The sequence below is a fragment of the Ochotona curzoniae genome, unplaced genomic scaffold, assembly GCF_017591425.1.
Source record: "Ochotona curzoniae isolate NIBS_2020 unplaced genomic scaffold, NIBS_Ocur_1.0 patch61, whole genome shotgun sequence".
Classification (NCBI taxonomy): domain Eukaryota; kingdom Metazoa; phylum Chordata; class Mammalia; order Lagomorpha; family Ochotonidae; genus Ochotona; species Ochotona curzoniae.
In genome coordinates this window covers 1-27,123 of record NW_024467041.1, presented here as the reverse complement: position 1 = coordinate 27,123, position 27,123 = coordinate 1, and the positions used below count along the sequence as shown (strand labels likewise).

At 42.2% G+C, this 27,123-nt stretch overlaps 1 protein-coding gene across 4 annotated transcripts in view; it reads right to left on the bottom strand.

Annotated features, from left to right (window-relative positions):
* LOC121168141 (cyclic AMP-dependent transcription factor ATF-2) overlaps positions 1–27,122 on the bottom strand; it is an 86,722-nt gene extending 59,600 nt beyond the window's left edge. For all 4 annotated transcript variants that reach the window (XM_040997948.1, XM_040997946.1, XM_040997956.1 and 1 more), the window contains exons 1-2: positions 27,048–27,122; positions 9,624–9,720 (exon numbers count right to left, since the gene is read on the bottom strand). The gene's annotated coding sequence lies outside the window, so the exon portion shown is untranslated. The remainder of the gene's footprint in view (positions 1–9,623; positions 9,721–27,047) is intronic.
* Between the last annotated feature and the right edge of the window lies 1 nt (position 27,123).

Here is a 27,123-nt window from a genome sequence, read left to right as displayed (position 1 = left end):
CAGGACCTGATCCTCCATTCACTGGGATCAGTACCCCAAAAAGACTCAGTTATGGTTTTTGCGACACAAGTGGTTGACCTGCCCACCACTTCTAAGTGTTGTGCATGCATTGGGGACATTGTTCAAGATTATGCCTGCACCCAGCCTGCTCACAGTGGCAGTGCTGCTACTGCAGCTTTGGCACTACATAACAGCACCATCTGGCAGGACCTGTCCTGCGGCTTCAGGTCCACCAAGACTGGGATTCTGATCACCTCATGCAGACAAGAGCAAGATTTTGGGTGTCTATGTGTCTCACTCATCCCAGACCAGCCAAACACCTGACTTAAAGCCATTAGATGGCAGAGGTCGTTTTTGTGCACCCTACCATCCTAGCATCCACATAGGTCCCAAAGCTTCAGGCTCTCCACAGAAACTGAGCAGTACTGTGTACATCTGCCCATCCAGGTTGACCCTAAGGCTTTGGGACTTTGCTCAGGCATTAGTAGTGTGGTCCGCAAGCTAGGGAATCAAGCGACCCTCCTGGGTCCCACAGGTACCTATGAATCAATTCCTTACCATGCACACAATTCTGCAACTCACTACACTAAAAGACAGGACAATGTCTAATTGGAATAGAAGCCATAGTAACTCATCAACACAACATCAGATTTATCTTCATTGAAAAAAAAAAAAGGCTTCAATATAAGAAACTGTCTTCCCTCCCTTTTTAAGGATTTCTTTATTTGAAAGTTACAGAGAAAAACAAAGGTCTTCCACTTGCTGGTTCACTCCCCCAGATAGCTGCAGCAGCAAGGGCTGGCCCAGGCTGCAGCTGGCAGTTTCTGCTAGGTCTCTCACATGGGGGCAGGGACTCAAACACTTGGGAAACCCTCTGCTTCCTTCCCAAGCCATTAGCTAGGTTAGAAGGGAAGTAGCTGGGAATTGAACCAGAGCCCATACAGGTCGCCAGCACTGCAGCTGGTGGCTTTACTCACTGTACTACAACACTGCTGTCAAGTCACTCTAAAAAGCAACCAAGCGGCACTTCTTTGACTTACTGGTTAAGATGCTGTTTGGGATGCCAACATCACATTGCAGAGGGCTGGGATTTAAATCCTGGCTGCGCTCCTATTTTAATGTCGGCCTGAGGCAGAGAGTGATGATTCAGGTAGTCGGATCACTATCACCCACGTGGAAGACCCAGAATCAATTCTGGCACTGTGACCCAAAAGGCCAAATGGCTACTTGGGATGCCCACAACTTCTCTTAGAGTGCCTGGCTTAAATACATCCTCTGCCTCTGATTCAGCTTCCTACTAACGTGCCCCATAGGCAGATGAGAGCAGAGGTACCTGGATTCCTGCCACTCACATGGGACATTGGGATGGAGTTCCTGGCTTCTGGTTGTTGCAGGCTTGTAGAGAATGAACCAGCAGATGAAATTCTCTCTCTTCTGACACTCTGCCAAACAAGCAAGTAAATAAAATATGGGTTGATTGACTAAATTAAAAAAATCCTGTGGTGGGGCCAGGGTGGTGGCATAGGACGTGAATCATCCCCCTGCAAGTGCCGGCATCCCATATGGATGCCCATTCATAGACAGGTGGCTTTACCTCCAATCGGGCTCCCTGCTTGTGGCCTGGAAAAACAGTGGAAAACGCCCAGCACCTTGGGCCCCTTACCCACATGAGGGGATAGAAAAAAGCTCCTGATTCCTGCTTCAGATCAGCTCAGCTCTGGCCTTTGCAACCAGCTGGGGGGTGAACCAGCAGATGGAATACCTCTCTTTGTCTCTCTTCTCACTGTAAAAATCTACCTTTCAAAAATAAATAAATAAATAAATATTTTCAAAAAAACAGATCTGCTGACATACCACTTACAAGAAACTCACTTTTCTTCTAAACACATCAATTGCCTGCCTCCAAAGTATTCGATTTCATAGAAAAAGCATTGTTAGATCTAAAGGAAGAGACAAGTCCCTGCAAAATAGAAGTATGAGGATTTCCAATACTCCTGTCTCATCAATGGACAGATTATTCCAACAAAAACAACACAAAAGAAATATAAACTGTCCTACAAACTAGACCTAACAGGTAATTACATAACATTTAATCCAACAGCGGTAGAATATACCTACTTTTCATCAACATGTGAAGCATTCTCTAGACCATACAGTATGTTAAAGAAGTAATTTCACCAAAAAATTTGAATTAAATCATGTATTTTTCCTGATAGTATTGGAATGATATTGCAAGAATATCACAAAAACAAGGAACTCAAGAAATGAGACAAATACATGGAAACTGAACAACATGTTTCTGAGTGAACAATGAGTTGTTAAAAAAAATCAAATATGAACTTTATAAATTCCCTGAAACTAATGAAATGGAAATGTACTCAAACTTGTGAGATACAGCAGAAACAGTACTAAGGGGGAAAGTTAACAACCAGAGGCTCTAAGCTGTCACATGGAAACAGCAAAAACACAAACAGAACAAACAACCTAACATTCTACCCAGGAACTCAGAAAAATAAGAATAAACCATAAGCAAGAAAAGGTATCCTCATAGTCAACAGGAGGAAAGATATAAAATCACAGTGGAAATAATGAAATGGGAACTAAGGAACAACAGAAAAGATTAGCGAAATAAAGAGTAGGCTTTCTAAAGACAAACTAAATTAATATACTTTTAGCCTGAGTTTTAAAAAAAAGAAAACGTGAATAAATCAGAGATTAAAACAGATATTATAATCGACACCAAGGACATACAAAGGATCATTAGGGACTATTATGAACATCTACTATATATTAATGAAGAGAAAAATTTAGAAGAAATGGATAAATTTATTGACACATTTAACCTAAACAAAATTGAATCATGAAGACACACAAAACCTAAATAGGCACAATTAACAAAAGTGAGTCAATAAACTTCCAGCTGAGAAATTGGATGGATGCCTAAGATGGATGACTTCACTGCCCAATCCTTTTAAAGCTTTTTTTCCCCACTGCCCACAGCTTTTTTTTTCTTATTCATCGTTTTCAAGATATCAAAAAATAACAAAACAAGAAACAAAAAAACCCTGAAAAAGAGGGAACCCTTCCAAACTCACTCTACAAAGGTCCTGTTATCTTGATTCCAAAATCAGACAAGGGTACAAAAAAGAAATCTAATGGACACAAAAACAAGATTCTTCAACTGGGCCTGGCGTGATGGCGGTTAAAGTCCTGGCCTTGAACACGTGCTGGGATCCCATATGGGCCCTGGTTCTAGTACTGGTGGCCCTGCTTCCCATCCAGCTCCCTGGTTGGTGCCTGGGAAAACAGTCGAGGACGGCCCAAAGTTTTGGGATCCTGCACCCGCATGGGAGACCCAGAAGACGCTCCTGGCTTTGGAAGAGGCTCCTGGCTTTGGATCGGCTTAGCACCAGCTGTTGCAGCCACTTGGGGAGTGAGCCATCGGATGGAAGATCTTCCTCTCTGTCTCTCCTCCTCTCTGTATATCTGCCCTTCCAATAAAAAATAAATACAAATTTTTTTTTAAAAAATCTTCAACATGCTATTAGCAAACTGAATTTAACAACACATCCAAAAATAATTCATCCTGACCAAGTGGGATTTATACCAGGGATACATGCACAGCTCAATAAGTAGAAACCAATAAATATGCCATATAAACACAATGAAGGATAAAAATCATGTAATCATCTCAATGGTTGCATAAAAAGTATTCAATAAAATTTTACACTAACCCATAACAAAAACCTTGAACAAATTAGTACAGGCAAAAGTTAACTCCACACAATAAAGGCTACACATGACAAAGCCACAGACAACTTTTTTTTTTAAAGATTTATTTTATTTTTTTTGGAAAGATGGATATACAGAGAGGAGAGACAGAGAGGAAGATCTTCCGTCCAATGATTCACTCCCCAAGTGAGCGCAACGGCAGGTGTGCTATGCCAGCCTGAAGCCAGGAGCCTCTTTGGGTCTCCCACATGGGTGCAGGGTCCCAAAGCTTTGGGCCGTCCTGGACTGCTTTCCTGGGCCACAGGCAGGGAGCTGGATGGGAAGCAGGGCCACCGGGATTAGAACCAGCGCCCATATGGGATCCTGGGCGTGTTCAAGGCGAGGACCTTAACCACTGCACCACCACGCCGGGCCCGACAACTTTTTTTTTTTAAGATTTATTTATTTTTATTGGAAAATCAGATATACAGAGAGGAGAGAGAGAGGAAGATCTCCTGTCCAATGATTCACTCCCCAAGGAGCTGCAATGAACAGAGCTGTGCTGATCCAAAGCCAGGAGCCAGGAGCTTCTTCAGGTTCTCCCATGTGGGTGCAGGGTCCCAAGGCTTTGGGCCGTCCTTGACTGCCTTCCCAGGCCACAAGCAGGGAGATGAATGGGAAGCGGGGCTGCTGGGATTAGAACCAGGGATCCTGGCACATGCAAGGTAAGGACTTTAGCCTCCAGGCTACTGCACCAGGCCCCACAGACAACCTTATATTGAATGGAGAAAACTGAAAGAATTACCTCTAGGATCTGGAACTTGAGAAGGATTATCACTGCTCTTAATCAAAGCAGTACTGCTACAACTTTTAACCAGATTAGACATGAAAAGGAAATACAAAGCATCCAAGTCAGAAAGGAAGAAGTCAAACTACCCTGCTGACAGACAATTTGGTTCTATTCAAACAGAAAGCAAAAGACTACAAAAACAGATCAACCAATTCACTAAAGTTGCAGAATACAAAATAAATTATCAAAAACCAGAAGCATTTTTGTATGCAAATAATAAATCTGCGGAGAAAGTTATACAACCAACTCCATATGGGGCTGGCATTGGGATGAGCAAGATAAATCATTTACAATTCCACTTGGGAGTGCTGGTTCGAGTCCTGACTGCTCTGCTTCCAATGCAGCTTTCAGCTGATGTGCCTAGCAAAGCAGCAGACTATGGCCCAAGTAATGAGCCCTGCCCCCATCTAGGAGACTGAAATGGAGTTCTTTAGCTCTTGGCTTTGGCCTCTCCAACTCTGGGCTGTAGCAACTATCTGATGAGTCAATCAACAAATCAAACATATCTGTCTCTGTCTTCTGCTACTCTACCATCCAAATATATTTTTAAAAACCAAAAGAGCAATCCCCTTCACAGTCACTACCAAAAACGACCTTGGAATAAATTTAACTGGGATATAAGAGACTCCTACAAGGAAAACTACAAAAACATTTGTCTTAGAAACTGAACAAAGTGGAAATATCTTCCATATTCATGATTTGGTAGAACATTTTTACAAACGTCTATTACTCTAAGTGACTTACAGATTCAAGACAATTCCCATAAAAGTATCCAGCAATATTTGCATACACTAGAAAAAAATCCTACAATTCCTATGGAAACACCAAGAAACCTGAAGAGTTAGAACAATTTGGGATGCTGAATCCTACACTGGAGTAACTAGGTTTGTGTTCCAGCTCTGCTCCGTATTGGAGACCCAGGGGTTCCTGGTTAAGCCTATTGCAGGTTCCTTCCTCCACATATCAAAGAATTCAAAGCAGCAGGCACAGAGATGTACAGAAGAGCAGGGTTTGCTTGGAGTAAAAGTGCAGGCTCAAGAACCAAGTCATTCGTGAACAAAACAGACAAAAAGGCCAAAGGTCCCAAAGAAACACCTTTCTCTAAGGAAAACCTTTCACCAATTGAAAAAGCATCCATGAAGGGAAAAACCTTGAGGAAAAAGAAAAAAGCTCCGCACAAAGATAAAGCCTGGTCATGTGGGAGGAAAAAAGCTTGATTACAATAAAGTCTGAAACCAGTATAAAAAGCTCCATCAACAAATTTAGGCTTACCTTTCAGACCCTCCAGAGAGGCATTTGGCATGAGGTCCTGGGTGAAGCTCTGTTTAATATTCAAAGGGGACAGTGGGCTCCAGCACCACCTACTTCAATCACACTGCTGAAGACTACAGAAATGTCATAGCATCATGTGTGGTGGGAGTGGGCATGCCCCCAGGGTAATTTTGTTATAATAGCCCACATTGAGGGTACACATGCCACAGCTCTGTAGGCTCTTGCCAGCTAGAGCTGGCCAATTCCCACTGTGGAACTTGTGGTTTTTGCTGCTGGCAAAATGGTAGGGCTTGCTGGTGCATAGGAACACATGAGGAGGCCTGGCCTGTGCATAGGACAGGAAGGGAGTCTGCAGGGTGCACAGGAAGACTCCTTGTGTAGGCCCAGTCAGAACGTCACAGGGGCTATGGCAAGCCTGCTGCAGCCTGTGTGAAGGTGACCAATATGAGCTGTCAACTTGTCAAACCATCACCTTGTCTGTGGGACTCAATCATGAATCCTCACCGCGCATGATTTGGCCAGGGCTGTCAAATTCTGCTAGAATGATCAGGCACTGATCCACAGTTATTCATTGACCCAGCCTGCAGGGTCAGTTGGCAAGCAGCTGTCAGACTTGTGCTCTGACAGGTATTAAACTCCAGCAAGGTGTCTTCCTTTAGCTTTGTACATTCCCACAACACTAGTGGCAGAGGGTGATGGTTCCAGGAGTGGGGTCCTTGCTACCTACCTGGGAAACCTGGATTGAGTCTTGGCTCCTGGCTTTGGCTACACCCAATTCTGGCAATTGTGGGCATTCAGGGAGTGAACCAACAGAAATCCAGTCTTTCTCTCTCAAGCAACAAGAACACCAACGCAGGAAAATGGTTTTTTTGTTTGTTTTGTTTTGTTTTTTAATTACAAACCAGGAGGTATTACAGTAGCATAAACAAAAATAGCACGGTACTGGCATAAAACAGATAAAAGAACCAAAGAAGCAGGACAGATAAATCAAAAAACAAATCCCTGTATCTACAGTCAATATATCTTTGACAAAGGAGTTAAAAACTTCTCCTGGAGAAAAGATAACCTTTTCACACTGGCAAAAGTAAATATTTCCATGCAAAAGACTAAAAAAAAGATCCTCAGAGATATTCCCCTCCTTACTTTAAAACAACAACTTCCACCACCACCATCACCCAGAATGGATTACTGACCTAAATTTAAGACCTAACACTATGAAAATGCTAGCAGAAAATATAAGGAAAAACACTGAATATATATCAAACTAAGATGCTTCTACATAGCAAAACCAACAAGTTGGGGTTAAATATTTGAAATTTTTCATTTGAGAAAATATTAATACTCAGAATGATTAAGGAACTGAAAAAAATTCAACAGTAAAACAACACCCAATCCAATCATAAAATAACAAAAGAATTTGAATATACCATTCTCAAGAAGACTATAAAAGGTTAACTAAGTCATGAAAAAAAGCAAAATATCATTAGCCATCAGGGAAATGCAAATCAAAATCACAATACAGTATCATCCCACTCCAATTAGAATGGCAATTAACACAATGACAAAAATAACAAATGCTGGCAATGATGTGGAGAAAGGAAACCGTTACATAATACTGGTAGGAATGCAAATTAGTACAACCATTAGAGAACAGTATGGAGTTTCCTCAAAGAATGTGAAAATAGATCTTCCTTATGACTTAACAATCCCTTTCCTGGGCATATATCCTAAGAAAACTAAAAGAACATACCAGAGAGATACAAACTCCCAATTCATTGCAGCATTTCTCAATAGCCAAGATATGCAATCAACCTAGATGTCTACACATGCATAAAAGATGTGGCAAATATACAAAATGGAATAATACTCTACCATTAGAAAAGAATAAAACTGGGCTGGTACAATGGCCTAACAGACCAATCCTGTGGTACTGGCAGTCTTTACTGATCACTTCCCAGCTGCTGCACTTCTAATCCAGCTCCCTGCTTATGGCCTAGGAAAGCAGTGGAGGATGGCCCAAGGCCCAAGGCCTCGGGCTCCTGGACACACATGGAAGATCTAGAAGAAGTTCTTGGCTCCTGGTTTTGGATCAGACCAGCTCTGGCCATCAAGACTATTTGGGAAGTGATCCAGTGGATGGAAGGACTCTGTCTCTAACTTCGACTTTTCAAGGAAAAATAAGTACATCCTAAACAAAAAGAATAAAATGCTGATGTTTGCAGCAGAACAAATGGAACTGGAGATTGTTACAGTAAGTGATAAACCAGACACAGAACAATAAACACTACCGGTGTCTTCTCTTTTTTGTGTGCAAGGCACATTATCTAAACTGTGATTACTAGAGGCCAGGAAGGGTAGGGCAGGGGACTGGAGAATGCTGGATTGTAGGTTCCAAGTGAGATGGGTGAAGGTAAGTGGTTTTGGAGTTTTGCAGCACAGTGGAGTAACTAAAACTCACGATAATGTATTCTATTTAGTATAAAGAACTGGAATAATAGGACCTGAAGAGTTTCAAACACGGAGAAACTAGAGGCAAATGGAAAAGCTGGGTGCTAAATATGGTTGATCTATGCTATATCTATGGATTAAAATGTTGCATTGGCACACAAACGTGAAAGTATTAAATGCTAATCTGACATTTGAAAATAAAATAAATTTAAATAGAGAAATTCTAACTTTACATATACATACACATTTCAATTATTTCCTGATTTAAGAAATGACAGTAATTGTGCACATATAGAGTTTCTCTTCTGACCTGAATCTTCAGATTTAGGTACTACAGTACTGGCCAATTTGCTTGTGTATCTTGATATACCTACCAAAGTCTATAATGAGGTCTCCATTTTTTCACAGATTTTACATGCTATAGCACATTTATTAAGTTGACAGCTTCCTTCCATATATAGAAGCAGTATATGCAAACTATAAATGATTGAGACCAAAACACACTGTGCTTCCAGTGGTTTTACTTGTTTCAAGATTTATTTTTTAATTATTTGAAAGGCAGAGCTACAGAGCAAGAAAGAATCTTCCATTCTCTGGCTCACATCCCAAATGGCCACAATGGCCATGGCTGGGCCAAGCTGAAGCCAGGAGCTTCCTCTGGGTCTTCCATATAGGTGCAAGAGCCCAAAAACTTGTGCCATTCTCTGCTACTTTGTCAGGCACATTAGCAGGTAGCTGGATCGGAAGCGGAGCAGCTAAACTCAAACTGGCACCCATATGGGATGCTGGGGTTGCAGGTGGTCGTCTAACTTGATATACTACAATGCTGGTCTCTGTACTTTGCATTTCTAACATCATCACAATGTGGTTAGAACACAAATTCTCTTAATAGCCATATAACTTTCAATTGATGTTTCTAAACTTAGCAGATATTATTCAAAAAGTAAATAAATCTGACATTTTGGTTAGCTTGTACAGTCTTAGACTACATAAATTTTTGCTCAAAATATTTTTGAAATCAAGAAAGTATCTTACAAATTAACTTCTGCTACTAAAAAATTTGGACCTTTATGTGGGGAATCCTTTGCTAAACAAGGTTCTCTTCTCAGATCAGTTTAGGAATCTCTAGTTTACACAAAATTAAACACTTTAACATAAGATTTCCATATGCTTTTATATGCTGAGACGCATTCTGTCTTCAAAAAGACATTTATAAATATGCTGATCATCAAAATCTGAAAAATTACAATCTGGAAACAACTATTGAATTCAGTAATGACTGCGAAACAGTCACAAAATAAAAAGGTATTTTATATTATTAAGCTATTATAAAACCCCTTACCTTTCTCGTTGGTGGGCCATGAGCTTGATTCACTCGGCTGCCAGGAATCTCTCAGCTCTTATTAAGTTAGTGGTTTTCAAGTTAACATCTAGTATTCCTAAGGAAAAGGAGACAAAAAGCAGTGAACATTAACCTGCAAGACGTAAAGAAGCAACCACATACAGTTTCCAAAAGGAAATACTTTAAATGTTTCCTTTATTGTTAAAATGCATGTGAATTTTGCTTTCACGCTACATATTAAAAACAAGCTATACTTTCTCTATTTCAAAGACAGACACCGAGACAGAACATGCAAACTGGCATGTGCTTCCATCATCTGATTCACTCTTCAAATACCTGCAATGGCTGGTACTAGGCTGACCTGAAGCCAGCACTCAGGAAACCAATCCCTTGAGCCATCGCCACTGCTTCCCAGGGGCCATATTATCTCAAAGCTGGATTCAGGGACCAAACCCAGGTAATGGATTCAGCACACTGTAACATCTTGATTGATACAACTGTGCTTCATCCTATATTTTTTAAATATAAAGGTTTCCCTCAAAATCTTCAAAATTCTAGGAAGTAGGACAATGGAACCTTGGTGAAAACAGGAAAATGTAACTTTTCACCAAAATAAATTGGTGCTGACGGTGAATAAAAGGTGGATAGGTCGTGCTGGATATGAGCACCAAAATTCTTAAAACGGAGATTAATGTTTTTGCTTGAACCACTGTTGTATCAAAATATCCAGGGTATTTTTTTTTTCTATAGCTGAATGTTGGATCAGATTCAACTACTGGTGACACATAGCTCAAAATAACAATGGCTTAAATGATTCATAAGCTTATTTCTCTCATGTAAACACTGCAAGTCCAGAACCATGACAAGAAACTCAGTTTTTTGCTTTTGTTGCTTCATCACCCTCAATCTATGGTTTTCCCTTTATGGTTTAAAACAACTCATGTTTTAGCCACATCTGCTCACTAGACAACAAGAACAGAAAGGGAAGAGGAGCACATAGCCTCCCTTTGGCTTCAGAAATTGCCCAGAAAATTTCTCTTTACATTTCACAGGCCAGACCTTAGGCACACAGCCAAAGCTAGCAAGCAGAGAAGATGGGAAAGAAATTGCTTGTTGTGCCACTGGCTTAAATATGAATTGGAATATCCACCAACAAGGGAAAAAAAGAGAAGGAATGCTGGTGGAGAATGAATTATTTCTGTCATCACACTCAATTCATTCTAAAATATAAAATGGCCAGATACGTCAAAGACAACCTTGGCAGTATGCTGAATGGAGCTGCCAAATGCAGAAGATCTTGCCAGTGGTGCACCAAGACCAGTGTTCATAAGAACTTCTCTAAACATGCCAGTCCGTAGACAAAGAGGGAGAAGAGAAAAAAAAAATCAGAAGATGATGACAATGTATTAGAGGAAAGAAAAAGCCTACATCATTATTTGGATGGGTAAATTTATACAAGCAGTCCACCAAATTCAGAAATGATTACTCAGAGCCATTCTGTCCTCATTTCCCAAGGTGAGATGGAGAACCTGGTGAAAATCTCAACTACTTATTGCATTAGGAAAGGCACTACTCCTGGGCGCATGCGGGAAAGTCCACTTTCCTTTACTGTTACCCCTGGAATGCACGCCACTAAAGTCATGTGTGTACTTGGGAGAGTTCCCTATTACACACACTTTTGGAAAGTAAAGTTATACTTTAAGTTCCATAAGGTTGGATGAAACATTCTGCAAATATTTAAAACTAATATAAACACCAAAATTAGAAAGGCTCTCATTTCAAAGTTGATAATAAAAGTCAGTTGCATACACAGAATATTCCTTAGAAGAAAAAGGACTTGAATAGGACATTTAGCTATGTAAATGTAAAATAGGGACTATAAGTGAAAAAGTAGCTCAAAGGACAAACTGCTATGGGAGACAATGCAAATGTTCATATTTTCCAAGTTAAAGGTAAATTTCTACAAATCATTTTTTGGGGGAGAAATGTCTTTTGTTTTACGTATGGCTTTGGGTTTTCCTTTTTGTATAAAGACACTGTGTCCTTACTTTTAATTTCAGCAGTTGCTTACCAAAGCTTAGAAAATCACCCTAAAACACAGCAAGACAGATATCTTCTTACTATTTCAAGTAAAAGGGAGCAAGACTAAGCTTCTGCTTAGCCTGCGTAGAGTATGTCTTACTCAGAATGCAATGTTTATGGTATTTGAGCTTTGAAAACCTTAAGAATAATGTCCTCATTCTTATACCTGAAAGGCAGAGATCTAAGGATCCTGTCCTTTACCACAGTCACACTACCTACTGCACACGTGTTCCTTACATTTGGGTACAACCGACTTGAGTAGGACTCTCCAAACAAAGAAAGACACTGCTATCTCCAAATACCCATCTAACAGCCAAACAGCATGGCAGGAAATAGGGCCAAAAAGGTAGGCATGAGTGAGAAAAAGGAATTCAGTTTCTCCTGGGCATGAACTCAAAATGAGTTTAACAAAACCAAGGGCAATCCTGGGTGGTGGAGAAAAGCTGACTTCTTGTGTTGTGGGAGAAAAAGTGCTAGACAGAAAGGGGGGCAGTCTTCCAGGGTGGCAGTCTTCAAACCAGGTACACATCACAAAGGCTTTCCAAACTATACATCAGCATCCAGGTCTTCATCTTCCCTTTCGTTTTCCTAAAAAAATGATCTGCCTACTTTTCCTGAGTCTTCATTTTCCTACTTTTCAACAGAAGCTCATCTCTTGGGGCCAGCATTATGGCATAGCAAGTTAAGCTTCAGCCTGTAGTGCCAGCATCCTATATGGGTGCCAGTTTGAGTCATAGCTGCTCTACTTCTGATTCAGCTCCCTGGTAATGTGCCTGGAGAGCAGCAGCAGAGGGTGCAAGTGCTTGGACCCTTGCATCCTTGTGGACTCAGAGGCAGCTTTGGGCCAGCCATCTGGGGAGGGATACAGCAGATGGGTGATCTCCTTCACTCCAAGTCCGCCTTTCAAATAATAAATGAATAAATCTTTTTTTTTTTAAAGTCCACCTTTCTCATCCATTTCAAATCATAAGAGAATACATTGCCCTTTGGGGATGGCACGAAGGCACATTGGCACAAGTGCTTGGGACCCTGCATCCACGAGGTAGACCAGGAAGAAGCTCCTGGCTCCCAGCTTTAGAACAGTTCAGCTCTGGCTACTGTGGCTGTTTCGGGAGTGAACCAGTGGACAGAAGAACTTTCTCCCTTTGTTTCTCCTTCTCTGTAAAATCTGCCTTTCAAAAAAAAAAAAAAAAACAAAATGCAATGCCCCAGGTTATTCAAGTTTTCCAACAAATGATGGCCAATCTCCCATCTTCCCTTTTCCCCCTAGAAATAAGAAGAAATAGAAAGCTTGGAAACAATGATCACCTCCATTCTCCCTAACTTTAGATTCTTCCCACCCTGATTGACTGTGTAAACGTCATCTAAAAAAAAAAAAATGTTTCCCAACAAATGAATAATTTAAAACAGCAGTATCTTTGAAGGCTTCAGTGATCAAGGCACCATTAATCATGTCTTTCCCAATCCTTTCTTTTTTGTTAAGAGATACTTTATTTGAAAGGCAAAGTGAGAGAGGGAGGAAGAAACAGAGATCTTCCATTTGCTGATTTATTCCCTAAAAGACCACAAAGGCTAAACTGGACAAAGGTGAAGTCAGTGGCCAGGAGTTTCATCTTGGTCTCTCACACGGGTGAAACACCCCAAGCACTTGGGCCATCTTCTACTGTTTTCCCAGGCACATCAACAGGAAGCTGGATTGGAAGTAGAAAAGTCAGATTTGAATTGGTACCCATATTGGATGCCAGAGTCACAGGCCTTTCCTGATACCCCAGAATATCAAGACCCTTTCCCAGCCTTTTTAAATAAAAATGTATTTATCTTTTATTGGAAAGTCAGACTTACAGAGAGAGGGGAGACAGAGAGAAAGATCTTTTGTCTGCTGGTTCACCCCAGAGTGGCTGCAATGGCTGTAGATGAGCTGATCTGAAGCCAGGAGCCAGGAGCTCCTTCTGGGTCTCCCATGCGAGTACAGGGTCCCAAGGGTCCCAAACTGTCAGGCCATAAGCAGGGAGCTGGATGGGAAGTGGAGCAGCTGGGACACAAACCAGCACCCATACAATATCCTGACACATGTAAGGCTAGGACTTTAGCCTCCTAATCTTAAAAATCTCTGCTCTTTAACATAAACACACAGCTTTAAGAATGTCATTCTGCCCTGTTGAGAAATATTCTGAATTCAAATATATTGTATAGTGTGAATGCAAAAGCAATAATTCTCAATCATTTCTCTCATTCTGCAACTATTAGCTTAAAAATTTTTTTTATCTTGGCAGAGTTACAAGAGACCAAAGAAAAAGCCAAGAAGAAATTTTGAAAGGATTGATATAATTGTTTAAGCTGCTTCCTATAACGCTGGCATTTCATATGGTTACTGGTTCAAGTCCCACATGCCCCGTTTTCCAGTACAGCTAACATGCCTGCAAAATCAGCAGATGGTCCAAGTGCTTCGACTCCTGCACCTGTGTCGGACACCCAGAAGAAGCGCCTGGCCCACAATTAGGGCCGGCCCAACCCCAGCCATTTAGGGAGTAAACTAGCAGATGGAAGATCTCTCTTTCCCCTTCTCCCTTTTTCAAATACACACATACACACATTTTTAAAAGCTAAATATATACTTATTACAAAGAAGTATGATAAATTAAATACATTTTAAAGCAAAGTACAACTGGATTCAAGTAGGGAGAAAATAAACATATTAAGAAATACAACAATAAGCATTGCTAACTCTGAAAGGTGAGTTTTTAGAAGCTAACAATAGTACTGGACATTATGAAATCTGATGATTGTTTCCACTGAGTCTATATGCTTGAGGAACAGTTCTCATTTTCTTTCTTTCTATTGTTGAATTCTTTACCTAGCGGAGGGTTAAACCTGCAATTGTTTAGGGAACTCAAAGTATGTCACTGTAAAAACTACAAAGATTTTAAAAAGAAAGCAGAGGGAGAGATTTCACTCTGTCTCAATCTGTATCACAAAATATATGATATACATTCACCTCATAAAAATTTTGAAAAAAGATAGTGTGAAGTAACCATGATATTTACTTATGAGAGTGATGTCAATAATCAGAAAAATTAAACCTTTTCAACTATTAAACCTTACAATGAAAAAATATGGAAATAAAGTTAGGAATGTGCAAGGGCATAGTTTATCAAATTTCTTTTTGGGAGAATGTGAGGATAGTAGACAAAATAGTTTCCTAAACATGTGCAGGCCCTAGCCCCTGCAGTCTGTGAACAGGTTAAATTATATAGCGCAAAGGAATATGCAGATATAAAAGGACTGATCGTGGCATGGTAAGATCTGAAGCAGAGGACTTGCTGCGCACACCTGCATGTCTCACCCACAAAAACTGTGAGGTAATAATTTTGGTAAGAAGCTAAGCATGTGGGCACCAGGGTGCCTGCAGTGGCCATCTCATGGGAGCCAGGGGTGTAGGACTGCAGGGAAAACTAAGGGATGGTGATGGCAGGGCTGTACAGGCACCTAGGGCTCACATCCAGGCAAGCAGAGCAAGCCTAGGGGTTTTCCAAATGCATGGTCTAGGACGCAGTTGGGGTAGGGGAGGGGAGAGCCCTAGGTTACTATGCTGGTGGACTTGGCTTGCGGAACTCTGAAAGGGCATGGATCTTGGGTGTGTGAGGGGTAAGGTCCTAAGCCAGCACACGTGCCATGAGCTTGGGGACACTAGAGGGCAGGCAGAGACCCAGGACAGCTCACCACTCTACCGGATCAGGATTCAGAAGGCTGGGCTGAGAAACTCATGTGGTTCTGAACGCAGGGTCTGATCAGGAAAAGGGGCAACAGAAGTGTTGGAGAGAAGACCACTAAGGGAGTGTGCTACAGGTGAGGAGTGACTTCTGAGGGACTTCCATCAACAAGGCCACTGTACTTGCAGGTAAGCAAGGGGGCTGAGACCGAGCAGTTTGGAAGGGGGAAGCTGGAAGACCTTTATGGGTCAGACTGATGCACCAGCCCATATAGGAAATCTGAGCTGGGCTAGTAAACATGGCTCACTGGCAATAACCACACTCTGGTCCACACTAAAGCTAGGACTGGGAGCCAATCTGGCAGGGTTAGATCACAGCACTTGCCAGTGAGAGTTGGAACCAGGAACAAGTAATGTTAGGCTGCACCATGACACTAACCAGGAAACAAGAGAACCAGGTCTGGAGGCAGAATCTGTATGGGATTTGTGGGGCTACCCCAGTGGAACCACAACTTCTGCTGGTTTGCTTAAGAGCTGGGGTGGTGATGGTGTGAAATAGGCATGATCATGGAACCTTCTGACACTCACAGGTACTGGGGTTGGAATCAGGCTGGGTTGGCCCAGGATGCAGCACTTCTAGGTGCATTCAAGACTAGGGTGTAGAGTAGGCCAGGCTACAACATCCACCAGCTCACACAAAGGCCAGAATGGAGGGGGCAGATTATGCCAGGTAAGGCCTACTACCCAACAGAACATGTACGATCTGGATCTGGGTCTGGGAATGAGCCCGGAGAACCACAGGTCCCACTAGTGAGCCATGTGATTCAGGCCTGGGTATTGGTCAGGCCAGGAAAGGTAGCTCCATCCATTGGCGAGTATGTGGGCTGGTTCTGGAGGGGGTTGGACCAGGCAGGGCCAGGCCAAACAGCCCACTGACAGCTGCAGGAGTCAGGCTGGAGTATGGGTCACACCTACTGTTTTGCATGAGCCAGGAATGGGAGCAGACTAGGTAGGGCTGGGCTGCAGCACCTGCCAGCATGTGTTGGGCCAGGACACGGTAGCATCCAATAGCAAAGGCCAAGATGGGGGGTGGGCTATGCCAAGCTGGGTCAGAACAACCACTGGCACACTTAAGATCTGTGGCTGGGAACAGGCCTTGTTGTGGAGCTAAGGAACCATCCCAACTGGGTTGAGGTTTCCACCTGTGAGCATGAGAGTTGGTATGGGAGAGGCGATCTGGGCTAGACATGACTGTTGTTCCCCGGCATGCATGTGGTCTAGGTCCGGGGTGCACCAGACAAGGCTTGACTCGTGAGAGCCAGAGTAGAAGTAAGATAGGCTGGGTGTGGGTTGGTCATGCAAGGCTGCTGTTCCTGCCAGGACAGGAGGTGGACTAATCCATTCTGGGCAAAGGACCCGCCCATGTGTGTTAAGATCTGCCCCTGGGAGAAGGCCTGATAGAGGAGCTTGGGGGACTGCTCCATCAGGACTCAGTCATTGCAGGTGAGCACAAGAACCAGAGCTGAGAGTAGCCCAAATCAGACCAGGTTACAGTGCTCACTGACATACGTGTGGCTCAGGTCTGGCAGCAGGCCAGGGCCAGTTCATAACAACCCCTTGGCAAACCTGAGAACAAGGATGGGGTGTTGGACAGGCCAGATCGGACCACAACACCAGCCAGTTGAGATTAAGGCCAGGACTAGAGGCTGGCTGGGCTGGGCTAGGCTGCAACATCCACCAGTATGAACTGGAACTGGGGGAAGAATGAGTCAGGCCAGGCTATAGTACTCACCGGCAAATGCTGAGGTGAGGCAGGGCATGCTAGATTGGGCTGCAGCACCATCCCGCACATGTGAGATTCAGGGATGGGGATTATGAGCTGAATAAGGGGCTGTAGCCCCACTGCTGCTGGGCCACTGTTCCCACTGGTGACCATGAGAACTGGGACTACAGACAGACCAGACCAGATAGGGCTACAACACCTGTTGGCTTGCAGGTGAACTGGGTTGAGGGAAAGCCTGGGATAATTGACTGTACCCACTGGTGCATGGCAGAGTAACTACAGGTTGGTTGGGCTTTTTTGCAACATGAGCTAGCAAGTGCCGGAACTAAGGAAAATCCTATCAAGCTGGACTGCTAAACCTCCTGGAAAGTGAAAATCCAGGATTGGGAGAGGGCCCAGTAGGGAGGCTGTGGGCACCTCTCTGATGGGTTGCAACTCCCGCTGGTGAGCATGAGAACCAGGGCAGATGGCGAGAATGGCTAGAGAGGCAATGGCACCCGCTGGCATGTGTAGGCTGGATAGTAGGGTTGGCTGTGTTGAGTTAGGATTCAATGCCCATGGACATGTAGGAGAGCTGAATGGAATGTAGGACAGACTGGACCAGTCTGCTGCACATTCTGGCAAGCACAGAAACCAGACCTTGGGGCAGGCTGGGCGGGGCGGGGAGGGAGGTATTGGGGTTGCTCTGACTAGGCTGCAATTCCTGCTGGTGTACGTGAGGGCAGAGTGTGTGGTGGGCAGGGTTGGGCTGGGCCACAGTATCCATAAGCGATGGGACTGGAGGCAGGACTGACCCAACAACTGCAACTACCAGTGTGTATGTAGGTGGATGTGGGTGACAGATCAAGCCAGATCCCATACTGGCAAGCACACACAAGAGTCAGGTCTGGAATCACCTCAGACAAGGTTTCTTTGGGGATCCCCTCAATGAACTGTTAAGACTCAGAACTGCAACCATGGGGAGAATTGCAGGATCTCTGTGTGGTCTGACCATGAATTGCGTGTGTCAGAACTGGGCATCTTAAGTGAGTAAGATGGAGCAGTGGATGGCATGCCCAGATGGAGGATATGGCAGTCCACTGGGACCTGTAGAGAACATCTGGTACCAGCACAAAGGAGGACAGAACAAATTGCTCTACTACCTCAGCCAAACGTTGACAGCAAACATCTGGGTGAATGCAGACCTGGGGTGGACTGTATCAAACAACATCAAAAATAAAATCAAAAGTTAAGCATGTGGTAATTTGTGAGGCAGGAATTGAAAACATAGTGAGCAAAGTCTTTGTAAGCTACTAACAGGATGGGCCTCCACTGCAGCAACACCTGACAGCTTTCTCCATGCTATAATTTACTTACTTACTGGCCAAGTGTCACAAAGACCTGATCCTAAAGCTCACCTTGGTAACAGCAATATGACTATAAACCTAAATCCAGTAGTTTGAAAACCTGTAGCTACCCATTAGTAGGACTTCATTCCCTTTTCAGGGTTAAAAGAGCTTTGAGTTCATACATTATAAAAAACTGAGTGGTATATTCCATTATGAAACACTGAAACAATGTAGAAAACAATACCCATTTCTGGGTTGTCAAAAATGAATACATGCAAATACATACTATATTACATGGCTTTTAAAATAACATTAACTTTGCAAATTTCATTACATATCACCTTGACTTTACATGCTTAAATAACCTAATCTTACGATCTCCTCTATTTTTAAGTCCAGACTGAGAACCATAAATTTAGTTCAACTTTTAGATAGTTTTTTTTCATTCATCTTTAATCCACAGATTTGATATTACCCATAATTTTGACATTTAAGTTAATCAACGAAGAGAAATTAAACTATTCAGAAGAAAAATATAATCCTATCTCTGATGAGCAATGCAACAGTTTTGATTTTTCCCCAACTCACAATATACATGACAGACGTCCTTCACACATTTCACAATGCCTTCAGACTACACTAAGGCTTTGATCAAATCCCACAAAGCTGACAGGAAATGTAAGAGCATCACAGATTATTGGAGACTTCATTGAGCAGTGAACAGTGGAATCAGTTCAGTATCTCAAAAAAATATTCTTTAATAACAATTATCCAATTTTAAGTTAAATTTTATTTTAAAAATTTCATTTTGTTCCTTAGTAAAATAAGGTACACAATTTTCTTGCACTACTGTGTGAAGTTACAATAGACTAGATTAATAAATACAAAGAACTTAGAGCTTAGCATTTATGCATATGAAAGCGCTAGTGCAAATTTTACTGATAATATTTTAGATTTGGTAATGGGATAAATTATGTGACATAATAGCCATTGCATTGTTGTTACTCAAGGCAAATTAAAAATTATTTTTGTAACAGTGAAAAGAAATTCACAGCTCACCAAAAACTACAGTAATTTATAGTTATCACAACTCTCAAGAGCACAACATGTAGAAGGCACAAAAATTATATATATTCCCATTACAACAGTAGTAAATTCACCCCTCTCCTCAAGGTATGTCAAAATTTAAGTGAAAAGGGCTGACGGTATTAATGGGTAAGGTCACTGCCTGCAGCCTGGCATCCCATATGAGCGCAAATTCCAGTCCCAGCTGCTCCACTAATGAGCCAGCTCCCTGCTAAGTGTACCTGGGAAAGCAGTGGAGAATGGCCAAGTGCATGGGAAACCTGAAAGAAGCTCCAGTCCTTCTGGCCATTTGGGGAAGAAACCAACAGATGAAAGATCTCTCTCCTACCTCTCCCTCTCTCTTTCTAACTCATTCAAATACATAAATCATAAATAAAAATTTAAATGAAAGTTATATTATTAAAGGAATAACCTTTGACCCAGTGACAATTACAAACAGAGGCAGTTATACTAGTTGAGTAATTAGAAAAAAACTTCTAAAGAACAGAATCGTGGGTGTTTTAAAATAAATTAATTTTTAATTGCTCACATAGCAGAGCTGGTAGAGGTAGGGTATGGGATGGGGTGGAAAGCAGGTAAAGAGACAGGGAGCTCCTATCTATCTGTTCATACCCCCAAACACCTGTGATGGCAAGGGCTTGGGCCTGGGCCAGGGCCATAGCTGGGAGTCAGGAATGCAGGTCAGTTCCTCCACACAGGAACCTGCTGCCCTGAGCATAGCCCCTCCTCCCAGGTTCTGCACTGGTGGGCTGCTGGAACCAGAAACTAGCAGCTGAATGCAGGCACTCCAATGTGGAAGTTGAGTGCCTCAACCACTGTGATAACCACCCACTCCACAATGGTGATATTTTAATTTATTTAAATGTTTAGCTAAATTATTTAATTCCCATTATGAGGAAGAAACGAAAAATCTCACAAGAATGTTTATAGTGGAAAAGTTATAGCAAAAGAAAAAGAAAACTAAACTTTATGGAAATTAGTGTGTCAACATTTTATAACAAAGTACAGATACGCTATATAAATTTGATACAGAAAAACCTGGCTTTGGCTAATGTGTATATGATCTGGTGTAAAAAAAAAAAAATGAGAAAATCAAGTGGAATGAAAATATTGAGATGGTAAATTCTAGCACAAATTATAAATCCGTAGGGAAAGTTCAACTTTTACCAAAGCTCCCAAGAAGCTGGCTGCCGGCCTGCCTTGCAGACACATCCCAAGCACGCCTGGAGAGGCTGTCTGCCCGAGACTATTGTTACTACTATTGAATGTCAACAACAATAATCACTATTCTTTACCCTGGGTCCTCATTAAGTTCCTAGCTCTAATAGCATTGCGTATACGCTATTTAAACGTTAACAACACAGCTGAGCTAAATATCAGTCTCCTTAAAGATAAGGAAACTAAAGCACAGAAACCTTCTATAATTTGCTTAAGTTACCACAGCTAATAATTAAGTAGCAGTCTCATGACAATCTGGCTCCTAATAACTACCCTTTGGCATTGATTACATGCTATGTGCCAGAGGAAGTTACTGAGGAAACAAAAACCCATTCAGTTTGGCTATAATACATTCTCATTGAAGAGTTACTGATACGGAAATTAGTTTGTCATTATGATTTAAGAATGCATAATTACAAATACAGAAATCCTATAAAAACTATAGTTGAGAAAGTAGCTCTTAAACAATAAAAAGTAGCAGATATTCAATGTGCAAACCACACAAAACTTAAGGAATATTGTTAGTGGACTGTCAAATTTTTCAATAAAGCTTAAGAGAAACAAGGTGAATGAAATTACAATTTGTTCCAAAAGATCAGGAGCAGGTAACTAACTTCAGAATGATCAAGTCAATTAAATGACCTTAACATTGCTGAATGGAGGCCAGGTTGTGGCACAGCATGTTAAACAACGGCTTACATCAGCATCTCAACTCCTATCAGACCACCAATTCGTGTCCTGGCTGTTTTGCTTCCTATCCAGTTCCCTGTTAATGAACCTGGGAGAGCAGTAGAAGATGGCCCAAGTACGTGGGCCCATCATTCCTGTGGAAGATCTGGAGGAAGTTCTAAGCTCCTGGCTTAGGCCTTGGCCGGGGCAGTCATTTAGGGAGAGAAACAGCAGATAGAAAAATCTCTGTCATTCTTCCAAATAAATTAAAAAAAAAATTTTTTTAATCCTGCAAAATAACACAACTTGTTACTATTAATAGTTCTCAATGAAGAAATCACATTTTATTAATAATCACAACTTTCAAGTTGGAAAATTATAGAATATATAGTGCATTAACACTTTTATAACAGTATAAATTTCCTTAACATTTTGAAGAGGTCAAAATTTGGCAACCATAGAAACATTTTTAAGCCCTTGGGATTAGTATTTATTAGTATTTAATCCACTTGGGATTAGTATTCTATGAGAACAAATAAGACATGTGTATAGAAATGTTCAAATCAATGCTACAGTAGTCAAAAACAGGAAATAATTATGTTGCTGTTGGGCATGTAAAACTGCAGTCTTGGGTTGTGGTTTTGTTAGCTATAGAGAACTATCAAATATTACAGAGGTTATAGAACGTGGGAAAACACAATGCTGTAAAATAACACATGTATAATCCCATGAAAATGATAACACGTGTAACAGAAGGAAGCACAAATAACAAAAACACTTGCTGTTAGTATGGCACTACTGCAGTTGAATTCTACCATTTCCAAAGTGTTCAAACAAGTACAAAAAACATACTAGCCCAAACCTTAACTGGGAAAAACAAAGCTTTTTGTTTTTCAAAAATTGCAGACCAAAGCAGTAAAACCAGAATGATGATGACTTAGGTTCCATTAGGCAAACTAAAGAACACTTAGGGAATATATTTATAAGTTTAAGGCCAATGTTATTAAAGCAAAAAAAAAGCAAATTTGAGGCCCACTATCTTGAAGATACAGAGTACAGACTTGATTAGGCCAAGACCCCAAGCACTTTATGTGTATCTCTTCTTGTAAAAATTTTAAATCAAAATTTACTGTAATTGCTAAAATGTCAAGAAGGAAAAGGCAAACAAACACTACAGGTATTTAAAAATGAACACACTAGTTTCAAGATAGCCAAAAATGAAATATCTAAGATATATTTATATTTAGTACTTACTATGGAAAATTTTTATAATTATTGGTGACAATTCATAAGCTTCCTGAATATAAAATGATACGCAATTTTTTAATCTTGAGAAACAGAACAAAGAAAATAAATGTTCTAGGGAGTTCTCCCTTGGTATTATAAATAGGTAAATACGATCCTTACTATGCAAATATTAAAATTACATAAAGTGGGGCTTGGTGCGGTAGCCTGGTGACTAATGTCCTCACCTTGCAAGCAGCGGGATCCCCTATGGGCACTGGTTCTAATCCCAGCAGCCCTGTGTCCCATCTAGCTCCCTGCTGGTGGCCTGGGAAAGCAGTCAAGAAAGCCCAAAGCCTTGGGACCCTGCACCCACGAGGGAGACCCTGAGGAGGCTTCTTGTTTTGGATAGACTTAGCCCCAGTCGTTGTGGCCACTTGGGGAGTGAATCAGCAGATGGAAGATCTCCTTCTCTTTCCTCCTCTCTGTGTATCTGACTTTACATTAAAAATAAATATTTTTTAAAAGTTGCATAAAGTGGGGCCAACGAGGTGGTAGAGCCAGCTAATCCTCTATTTGCAGGACCAGCATCCCACGTGGGCACCAGCTTTAATCCCAGCTGCTCCACTTGCATTTCAGTTTCCTGCTTATAGCCTGGGAAAGCAGCAAGAATGGCTCAAGTGCTTAGGTCTCTGCACCCACAGGGGAGATCAAGAAGCTTCTGGCTTCGAACTAGCTCAGCTTTGGCCATTACTGCCATTTGGGGAGCGACCACTGAATGGAAGATCTCTGTTTCTCCCTCATTTTCTGTAACTCCTTAAAATAAATAAATCTTTAAAAAAAATTGTATAAAGAAAGCATGCAGCACTTAACTTTTTGGCCTCCAAGAACAAGTATAAGACAAATAACACTAAATTACTGACTTAATGCAAAGTTGTTTCTTTTGAATATATTTAAATTATAATCAACAGCGTAATCAACATTACATACATTAATTTTTACAAGGATGAGTTGATATTCAAATATTGTCATTCACTGGGTTTTAAACAAGGGAGGTTCTGGTTAAATATCTAGTTGTAAAGAAGACTTCAACTACTTAATCTTCACTAAGGACATTTCAGTAAGAAAAACAAAGAAATAGACACCAGCTTATACATCATAATGGCAGGAAGAACCTGAAGACAAAATAAGTGAAATACATGTAGCAAGAATGGTGGAATTTTGATTTGATCTAACAATTTATCAGCAGAGAACACCTAGATCATTAAACACCCAAGTTTCCCAAAATACAAAACTTTTGAGAAGCAGAAATGTAAAGCGAGCTCTCACCTGGCACTCCCCAGATGCCAACAGCAGCTGGGAGTGGACCAGACTCATGCTAGGAGCTGGGAACTCCTCCCGAATCTCCTGTTTTCACTCATGAGTAGCAAGAGTCAACTATTTTGACAATAATCTATTGTCTTGCCCGCTCCCAGAACACAAAAATTCAAGTAGAAATACAGGTGATTTCTTCCAGCTGATGTTAAAGTTAACAGATGCTTGGTAGAAACCATATCTTTCAAAAATTTTGAGAGTCAAAGAGCCAGAGAACATTCTCATACACTGCTTCACTCCCCAAATGGCCACAGGGACAAGGGGACGGGAGTGTCAAAAAGGAATTAACACCAGGAGCCAGCAACTCAATTCAGGTCTCCCACAAGCAGACAGAAACCCACCTACTTAGCCAAGCAGCAAAGGTACAATTTACCAAAGGTAGAATCTGGAGTTTACAGTCGAACCCAAGTAATCTGTTTAACATATGGGCCTAAATGGTGCCCTAACTATCAGGCCAAAATGCCCAGCATATATCATTTTTAAAAGAAGGTCGCATAACTTCCAAATCCTGAAAACCAATGAAAAGGACTCCCTTAATTTGTTGTTAAGGAGTTGAAGTATAGCCATTTCTACTCTTCGGTTTAAAAATAAAGACTGGTGGATATCTCACTGCTTAACATGCCATTGTCCCACATACTGGGATTCACAGCACCTGGGTTTGGTAACTGGCGCAGCTTCTGATTCCAGCTAATATGTGCCATAGAACGCAGGGGAAGGTGGCTAAAGTAGCTGGGTCCCTGCTACCCACATGGGATAACTAGACTTGACTTCCAGGCTTCCAGCCTCTTCCTGACCCAGTCCCAGAGACTGCAAGGATTTGGGGAGTGAACCAGCAGACGGAAGCCCTCTCTCCCTAACAAACACAAACTCCAAAAGAAGAAGTCTATGGAGCAATTTCTACATTGTTGTTGATAATATAGTGCCCCAAATACAAAATCAACATTATAATCAGGTATTCAAAAAAAAGGATTTACATGAATCTCAACCAGATCTACAAAAGTATTGTGTATCTTAAACAGAAAAAGTCACTGAAAGAAAACTCCTATTTTACTGATAATTCTAACTTTAAAAACTGAAGCTCTAAATTAGAAAAACACATTTCAAATAATTCTTGAAAAGTTAACAGCAGCAACATCCTCTCAGAACAAGATTAAACAATCTTGGAAAGGCAGTATGCACATCATCACAGATGCTGTATTTTACAAAGACTAGCATTGTTAAATTACTGATCTTTTTTTTAATATTTATTTTATTTTTATTGGAAGGCGGATATACAGAGAGGAGAGACAGAGAGGAAGATCTTCCGTCCACTGATTCACTCCCCAAGTGAGCGCAACGGCCGATGTGCTATGCCGATCTGAAGCCAGGAGCCTCTTTGGGTCTCCCACATGGGTGCAGGGTCCCAAGGCTTTGGGCCGTCCTCGACTGCTTTCCCAGGCCACAGGCAGGGAGCTGGAAGGGAAGCGGGGCTGCTGGGATTAGAACCGGCGCCCATATGGGATCCTGGGCGTGCAAGGCGAGGACCTTAACCACTGTGCCACCGTGCCGGGCCCTAAATTACTGATCTTAAAGATTCCAGAGCTAATTGTTCCTGACCTGAGAAGGGTGTATTTTTTTTAACAACCTGTGCATAATGTTCCCATCATTTTGTTTAAGTGTTTACATTGGGCTCTTCAAATCAATGAAACAAATTTAAATACAAGATAAAATTACAACCGTGTTTCTATTTCAGAGCATTTAACCCTGCAGTTATTTTTAACAAGCTTTTGTTTAAAGAAAAAACCTTACCTTTACAATTTGGTACAATAGGCCTGGACATTTTGGCTATTAAAGATTATGTTTCTTATGGTTATTACTGACAACAGCAATGCCAGTGGTTATGAATTTCTTTAAATAAGAAGTTCGCTCAGAGGACAGTTCTTTTTTCTAATTGCAAATACATACTTAAGTGCATACACGTGTGATTGCCTCCCAATCCCGTAACGTCCATTATTATCATTTATCAATTAGCCAATAGGTGTGCGGTCCATCAGAAGCAATTCCTTTTACCACCCTACACTCCCCGATAAGTAAAGGTAGTGTTACATTACTTGGAAGCACAAATCGTCCCCAGCTCCTCCAGGGAACGCGCGCGCGCGCACACACACACACACACACACATCCTCGTGTAGCCCTGCTTCCTAGGATATTGATTTTTAAAAGGCACTGATTTCCCTACAGAAGATCTGCAGTCCACATTGGTAAGCCTAAAATGGGGGGGAGGGGAGGGAACTATCAGAATCAATCTGCACCCACACCTTGACCCCACCCCACCTGGAGAAAGGGGGAGGGGTGCAGCGAATGTGCGGGTGGCGGAAAGGACAGAGAAGGGCCGAGACTAGCAGCTCCCAGGTCTTCCTAGCCGTTCAGGTTCCGCCCAACACAACGACCCTGGACCCTATCTGCGGTGTCGCCTCCCGATTCTCCTCTCCCTCCGTGCCACCATCACCAGCCCACGGTCCTCCACCGCCTGAGTCCCTGGGTGGAGCGAGGCCAAAGTGGGCCCTCTTTCTGCTCCATCTCCCCGCGTCCTCATCGGATCCGACACCTCGGGGACCTCCGGCCCCAGCCGGGAAGGGGAAGCAGCATCGGAGGGAGGGGGTCCAAGGCGAGCCGCTATCCCTTTTTCCTCCTCGTCAAGGAAAGCGCGCGCGAGGGAGGGGCCGGAACAACGAACGCCAGTTACCTAACGGTCCGGCCCGGCCGCTCAGGCTCCTGCCGCCGCCGCGCGCCGCCGGCCGAGCGGGCAGCACCGCCTCCGTCGCCCCCGGGGCTGGGGACCGCGACGGCGGCGCCTGAGGGGATGAGAGGCGGGGGGTGGGGACGGGGTGAATGACGTCGCCATGTTAGCGCTTTTCTTTCCCTTTCCCTACAGTCTCCAGCCCTGAGGCCCTCTCCCCATCGCCACTCACCTCTCCGGGTCACTGGTTCATGGTCTTTTCGGTGGTCCAGCAGCCCGGGGAACAGCCGTGTTTACAAACTACCCCG